A 6842-nucleotide genomic window follows, 5' to 3' on the forward strand; every position below is an offset into this window, starting at 1 on the left:
GTTTCTGGGCAGGAGTAATAATCAAATTAAATCGGGTACGTTTTTTATCCGGCCGTGAAAATACTGCCCCCTAGCCATAACAGGTTAATGAGAAGAGTGTGTTTGAAAGGTTACACATAACTCTGCAATGTTGGGTTGTATTGGAGAGTCTGTCTTAAATCATTTTCCACACAGTCTGTGCCTGTATTTAGTTTTCATGCTAATGAGGGCCGAGAACCCACTCTCACATAGGTACGTGGTTGCAAAGGGCACCAGTGTCGATTTGTCAAGGCAGGATACTCTGAGCGCAGCCCTATCCAGAAATTTGGCAATGGCTTCTGATTAAATTCAATTTTCACAGAACCGCTTCTTGCAATTTCAAAGAGGCTCTTGTTCAGATATCGGTAAGTGGACTGGAGGCAGAGCATGAAAGTGATAACGAATCCAGTTGTTTGTGTCATCCATTTCGGGAAAGTACTTGCGTAATTGCGCACCCAGCTCACTCAGGTGCTTCGCTAAATCACATTTGACATTGTCCGTAAGCTTGAGTTCATTTGCACACAAAAAAAATTCTTACAATGATGGAAATACCTGTGTTTTGTCCTCTTAAGGATCGGACCCTTTTTTCAATTTTCGCCTAAAATGACATACCCAAATCTAACTGCCTGTAGCTCAGGACCTGAAGCAAGGATATGCATATTCTTGATACCATTTGAAATTAAACACTTTGAAGTTTGTGGAAATATGAAATTAATGTAGGAGAATATGACACAATAGATCTGGTAAAAGATAATACAAAGAAAAAAATGGTGTTTAGGAATCTAGGCGCAATTGAGACTTTAGCCACTAGATGGCAGCAGTGTATGTGAAAGGTTTTAGACTGATCCAATGAACCATTGTATTTCTGTTCAAAATGTTGTATCAAGACTGTTCAAATGTGCCTAATTGGTTTATTAATGCATTTTCAAGTTCATAACTGTGCACTCTCAAACAATGGCATGGTATTCTTTCACTGTAATAGCTACTGTAAATTGGACAGTGTAGTTAAATTAACATAAATGTAAGATTTCTGCCCATATCAGATAAGTCTATGTCCTGGGAAATGTTCTTGTTACTTAAAACGTCATGCTAATCACATTAGCTCAACCCTCCCATGGGGGGGACCGATCCCGTAAAGTTAACAGACAAGAGCTTCAACTTCTTAATCATAGCCTCAATGTTGTCCCGCACATTGAAGATAGTTGCGGAGAGTCCCCATAATCCTAATTCAGATCATTCATGCGAGAAAAAACATCACCCAGATAGGCCAGTCGTGTGAGAAACTCATCATTCAAGCGGTCAGACAAGTGAAAATTATGGTCAGTAAAGAAACTTTAAGCTTGTCTCTCAATATTTTTCCCCTTAATAACCAGCGCACTTCTGTATGTTGTGAAAGCGTTACATGGTCGCTGCCCATATCATTGCATAATGCAGAAAATACACAAGAGTTCAGGGGCCTTGCTTTAACAAAGTTAACCATTTTCACTGTAGTATCCAAAACATCTTTCAAGCTGTCAGGCATTCCAGTGGCAGCAAGAGCCTCTCGGTGGATGTTGCAGTGTACCCAAGTGGTGTAGGGAGCAACTACCACTCCACTATATCTCCCTGTCATGGCTTTTGCGCCATCAGTACAGATGCCAACATCTTGACCACCAAAGTCCATTTGATGTCACAAAGCTGTCCAGTACTTTAAGAATATCCTCTCCTGTTGTCCAGTGGTTTGCAGAAGAGGATTTCTTCCTTAATTACCCCCCATTAAACGTAACGGACATATACCAGGAGCTGTGCCAGGCCCGCCACATCTGTTGACTCATCCAGCTGTAACGCATAGAATTCACTGACTTCTTTGCGAAGCAGTAATTATTTCAAAACATCTCCTGCCATGTCACTGATGTGTCGTGAAACAGTGTTGTTTGATGAATGCATTGTCTGTATAGTTTTGATGGCCTTTTCACCCCAGCATTGTTCCAGCCATATCCACGGCAGCAGGAAGAATTAAGTCCTCCACAATAGTATGGGGCTTGCCTGTCCTAGCCACTCGGTACCTCACCATATAAGATGCTTCTAGCCTCTTCTTATTAATAGTATCTATTGCTTTTATACATGTTTTACTACTCGAAAATCATCTTAATTCTCGCTCAAAAAACTCCCGTGGCTTATTTTTCAAATTGGCCTGTTTCATTTCTAAATGTCTGCACAAGAGGGAAGGTTTCATCGAGTTGTGAGATAGTACTTTTGCACATATAACACACTGTGACTGAGGAATATAAGTGAACCCCAAATCAATGTAGTTCTCATCATATTTGCATCTCTTCGATGGTCCAACTTCCAGGTCTGTTGTTCGGTGCTTTCCCGGGTAAGGGGGCAGTAGCTCTTCAGCTGCATCAGATTCACAACTGTCAGTGTCCTTGCTTGCTGGGCTAGCAACAAATGTAGAATTACTGATGCTAGCATTGGACGTACTCATGGAAGCAGAACAACGTGTGTCGTCGACCGGTGCAGTACTGCTGGTATGTGTCTCATTTTTTTAAACGATTTATCAATTTTCGAGCAAACGGAAAAGCAGCAGCTACGTTTGGCTACATACGGACTATTAGTGTAATTCCCTCGAGAGAGTAACGGTTGGATGTTAATTACTTGACTAGGCTACCTGTATTAGACATTGTGTTGTTATTTCGCTCTACACTAGATGGTTTAATTTTATTTTTGGCAGTGAAACGAAGCTATTCAGGCGAGAAAAACAGACAAATGTATAGCCCCATTGGAAAATCTAAATGGAATGTTTGAAAATGTGAATCACATGTTTTTGGCATACACCAGACGGGATTGCGCATAGCCCTGGGGGTTCGCATACCCCAGTTAGGGAATAGCCGCTCTAGGACAAGGTGACTTATCAATATATTCGCCTATATTGACCACCCCAAAAAGGAAATGCTAATTAGCTACTAATGCTGCTAACATTAAGAACTACAAATGTCATGATGTGGACGAGACTGATGAATTGAGGCAAAGGTAAGAATCTCTGGATTAACTATCTAATGTTAATTAAATGTAGTAATGAATAAATTGGCAACATTTATTTAAATGGTCAATTCTGTGAACTGTCTTGTGCAAGTTTTAAATTGACACAATACCTGTTAGCAAAGGTGTCAGCTCGAGATGACGTGCAGGAGCTTGCAGTGATTTGTAATTTTGTATGATAACTTATTTGATGCTAATTAGCATTTTCAAATCTGAGAGTAAATAGAGCCGCATATATGGATCAAAATCACCTTGTCCAAGAGAGGTTATCAAATTAGCACGCCTACACTAAACACATTCCTTATTAAGTGTTTCTAAAATCCCCTATGGGGAAAATTAATGGTGGAAAAACAATTGGAACCATTTCCATGTTTTGACCGCTAAGTTTTATGGGTATTTTAACAGCTCCACCGTGGGGCTCTATTCCTCCAGAATTAAGATCATGGTCTTCATTTGAAACCAAGTGCCTACTGGCACTGCTGTCAGATGCCACAGTCCAATCTAAATTAGATAAATAATAAATAGATAAATAAAGATATTTAACTTCTTTGGGATAGGGGGCAGTATTTTCACGGCCAGATAAAAAACGTACCCGATTTAATCTGGTTACTACTCCTGCCCAGAAACTAGAATATGCATATAATTAGTAGATTTGGATAGAAAACACTCTAAAGTTTCTAAAACTGTTTGAATGGTGTCTGTGAGTATAACAGAAGTCAGGCCAAAACCTGAGAAGATTCCATACAGGAAGTGCTCTGTCTGACAATTTGTTGTCCTTCTGTTGCATCTCTATCGACATTACAGCATCTGTGCTGTAACGTGACACTTTCTAAGGCTTCCATTGGCTCTCTAAAGCCGCCAGAAAGTGGAATGGGGTGTCTGCTGTCTCTGGGCAAAGAACAGCAGCAGAGTTTGTAAGTGGTCAGCCTGGGGACAGTGAGACTGGAGATGCGCAGTCACGAGAATTCTAAATTTTTTTCTTTCAGCCTTTGAATGAATACAACATTGCCCGGTTGGAATATTATCGCTATTTTATGAGAAAAATAGCATAAAAATTTACTTTAAACAGCGTTTGACATGCTTCTAAGTATGGTAATGGAATATTTTGAATTTTTTTGTCACGAAATGCGCTCGCTACGGATAGTGTCTTGAACGCACGAACAAAACGGAGGTATTTGGATATAACTATGGATTATTTGGAACCAAAACAACATTTGTTGTTGAAGTAGAAATCCTGGGAGTGCATTCTGACGAAGAACAGCAAAGGTAATCCAATTTTTCTAATAGTAATTCTGAGTGTAGTGAGCCCCAAACTTGGTGGGTGTCAAATTAGCTAGCCTGTGATGGCTGAGCTATGTACTCAGAATATTGCAAAATGTGCTTTCGCCGAAAAGCTATTTTAAAATCGGACATAGCGATTGCATAAAGGAGTTCTGTATCTATAATTCTTAAAATAATTGTTATGTATTTTGTCAACGTTTATCATGAGTAATTTAATAAATTCACCGGAAGTTTTCGGTGGGTATGCTAGTTCTGAACATCACATGCTAATGTAAAAAGCTGGTTTTTGATATAAATATGAACTTGATTGAACAAAACATGCATGTATTGTATATTGTGTCATCTGATTAGTGCTGCATTTAGCTGCTGCATTTAGCTGTGGTTTGGGTTTATGTGACATATATGCTTGCTTGGAAAATGGCTATGTGATTATTTGTGTCTATGTACTCTCCTAACATAATCTAATGTTTTGCTTTCGCTGTAAAGCCTTTTTGAAATCGGACAATGTGGTTAGATTAACGAGAGTCTTATCTTTAAAATCTTGTGAAATAGTTGATTGTTTGAGAAAATTGAATTGTGGTATTTTAGTTGGTTTTGTATTTCGCGCCGTGCGATGCCATTGGCTGTTGGCTAGGGGTTCCGCAGGCGGAACATCTGTCCTCAACAGGTTAAGAAGAGATATTTGGGGCTTCCGAGTAGCGCAGCGATCTAAGGCACTGCATCTCAGGGCTTGATGCACAACTACAGACACCCTGGTTCGATTCCAGTCTGTATCACAACAGGCCGTGATTTGGAGTCCCATAGGGCGGCGCACAATTGGCCAAGCGTTGTCCGGGTTTGGCCGGTGTAAGCCGTCATTGTAAATAAGAATTTGTTCTTAACTGACTTGCCTAGTTAAAAACGACAGGAGTGGGAACGGGAGAATTCAATGCCCCTTTTATTCGACGGTGGACGTGGTATTGGGTGAGCATCCCACCACCCGCCCACCGTTCATTCTGGACAGGACTGTGGAGGATGGAGCTGCTGAGTGGTTTACAAACTTTTTTGTAATTTGAAGAATAGTCTAATTCAGTTGCAATATCAGATATGAAAATAAAAAAGACTACAGTGGTATTATAATAGTGGCTTGTCTAATCTAGATGTCATCTAGATCTAAAGGTAGCATACAGCTGGAAAATTAGGCCTACACATAAAGGGCGCATTCCTCTGCCCAGGCGTTGCTGACGCCTGCCAGATCTTACAGATCTAGGTATTTTACGCATCAGCTAACCACATATGTTATAGAAATTTGTCAGCCGATGATGTGGCACGCAACCATTGGTTGATGCAAGCAAGTATAACTATTAGTGCGTAATGACTCCAACCTAAGTGTATGTAAACTTCCGACTTCAACTATGTTTTTTTTGTACGCAAACCATGTGATAAGGTGCTTTAATGTATATGTTGGTCAACGAGAGGTTGTCTTACACTAGCATTGTTCCAAGCCATGAGGTCGAAGGAATTGTCCATAGACAGGATTGTGTCAAGGCACAGATCTGGGGAAGGTCCCCAAAAACACATTGGCCTCCATTCTTAAATGGAAGAAGTTTGGAACGACCAAGACTGTTCCTAGAGCTGGCCGCCAGGCCAAACTAAGCAATTGGGTGAGAAGGGCCTTGGTCAGGGTGACCAAGAACTCGATGGTCAGTCTGACAGAGCTCCAGAGGTCCTCTGTTGAGATGGTAGAACCTTCCAGAAGGACAACCATCTCTGCAGCACTCCACCAAATCAGGCCTTTATGGTAGAGTGGTCAGACACAAGCCACTCCTCAGTAAAAAGGCACATGAAAGCCCACTTGGAGTTTGCCAAAAGGCACGTAGACACTCAGACCATTCATCTAGTCTGATGAAACCAAGATTGAACTCTTAGGCCTGAATGCCAAGAGTCACATCTGGAGGAAACATGGCACCATCCCTAAGATAAAGCATGGTGGTGGTCGCACCATACCGTGGGGATGTTTTTCAGTGGCAGGGCCTTGGAGACTAGTCAGGAATGGGTTAAAGATGAACAGAGCAAAGTACAGAGATCCTTGATGAAAATCTGCTCCAGAGTACCCAGGACCTCAGACTGGGGTGAAGGTTCAACTTCACAGCCAAGACAACGCAGGAGTGGCTTCGGGACAAGTCTCAATGTCCTTGAGTGGCCCAGCCAGAGGCCGGACTTGAACCGGATCAAACATTTCTGGAGACCTGAAAATAGCTCTGCAGCGACACTCTCCATCCAACCTGACACAGCTTGAGAGGATCTTCAGAGAATGGGAGAAACTCCCCAAATACAGGTGTGCCAAGCTTGTCGCGTCATACTCAAGAAGACTAGACGCTGTATCGTTGCAAAAGGTGCTTCAACAAAGTGGTGAGTAAAGGGCCAGAATACTTATGTAAATGTCATAAGTTAAATACATTTGCTAAAATAAAACAAATAAACAGTTTATGATTTGTCATTGAGGGAAAAAACAATTTAATCCATTTTAGAATAAGGCTGTA

This window comes from Salmo trutta, chromosome 6 (genome assembly GCF_901001165.1).
Source record: "Salmo trutta chromosome 6, fSalTru1.1, whole genome shotgun sequence".
In the NCBI taxonomy this organism is placed as follows: Eukaryota; Metazoa; Chordata; class Actinopteri; order Salmoniformes; family Salmonidae; genus Salmo; species Salmo trutta.